At 44.1% G+C, this 1,314-nt stretch overlaps 1 pseudogene; it reads left to right on the top strand.

Moving 5' to 3' along the window:
• Nucleotides 1-646: 646 nt before the first annotated feature.
• Nucleotides 647-1,046, top strand: LOC138821762 (histone H3.3A-like; annotated as a pseudogene).
• The last annotated feature ends 268 nt before the right edge of the window (nt 1,047-1,314 follow it).

The following is a 1,314-nucleotide window of genomic DNA, read 5'->3' as shown; positions in this document are numbered from 1 at the left end:
GTATTAGGTAGCATAGTTTTATGAAATTAAAATTGCCACCTATATATGAAAAGAGGTAAGAACTGTAACAGAATCATTAAAAGAAAATAGAATGGGCTGGGAATGTGGCTTAGTGGTAGAGTGCTTGCCTCACATGCATGAAGCCCTGGGTTCCATTGCTCAGTACCCCACATAAACAGAAAAAGCCAGAAGTAGTGCTGTGACTCAAGTGGTAGGGCGCTAGCCTTGATCAAATGAAGCTAAGGAACAGTGCCCAGGCCCTGAGTTCAAGCCCCAAGACTGGCAAAAAGAAAGAAAAGAAGAAAATAGAAGGAAGCATTGAGCTTATAGGATTGAACAAGACAAAGCAAAATTTCTCATGTGTGTTCAACATAATTCTTATTATGTTCTTTAGCGCAAATACAAAGAAAATATGAAACATCTATAAACTTAAGAAATCAAGTAGTCCGTTTCCAATAGACAAGTTGTTAGGCAAATTGCAATTACACTGAAATGAAAGAGATTGGCTTTGACTTGGAATCTGAAAACATAAAGTGATTATCGTTTGGTAAAAACAGTTATGAAGAACAGAATTGTATTCGCAGCCGCAGTCTCTCGTTCGCCGAGCTCCAGCCGAAGGAGAAGCGGGGGTTGTGGCCGCTCCGCCATGGCTGGCACCAAGCCGACCGCCCGCAAGTCCACCAGGGGCCAGGCGCCCAGGAAGCAGCTGGCGATCAGCGCGCCCTCCACCGGAGGGGTGAAGAAACTGCACCGCTACAGGCCTGGTGCTGTGGCGCTCCGTGAAATGAGATGCTACCAGAAGTGCACAGAACTTCTGATTTGAAAGCTCCCTTCCCAGCGTTTGGTGCGAGACATTGCTCAGGACTTCAAAACAGACCTGCGCTTCCATAGCGCAGCTGTTGTTGGATTGCAGGAGGTAAGTGAGGCCTATCTCGTTGGCCTTTCTGAAGATACCAATCTGTGTGCTATCCATGCCAAACGTGTGACAATTATGCCAAAAGATAGCCAGCTAGCACGCCGCATACGTGGAGAACGTGCTTAAGAGTCCACTAAAATGGGAGGCATTTCATTCTCAAAGTCCCCCCCCCACCCCCTTTTCTTGTTATCAGTAGTTCTGAATGTTAGATTTTTTTTTCCCCATGGGGTCAAAAGGTACCTAAGTATATGATTACCAGTGGCAAAATAGGGGACAGAAATCAGGTATTGGCAGTTTTTCCATTTTCATTTGTGTGTGAATTTTTAATATAACTGTGAGGATATAAAGCATTAATGCAAGTCAAAATGTTTCAGCAGTTCAACCTTATAACAATTATA

This window comes from Dipodomys merriami, unplaced genomic scaffold, assembly GCF_024711535.1.
Source record: "Dipodomys merriami isolate MVZ:Mamm:240054 unplaced genomic scaffold, mDipMer1.0.p SCAF_94, whole genome shotgun sequence".
Classification (NCBI taxonomy): Eukaryota; Metazoa; Chordata; class Mammalia; order Rodentia; family Heteromyidae; genus Dipodomys; species Dipodomys merriami.
This window is presented reverse-complemented; position numbering and strand designations above follow the sequence as displayed.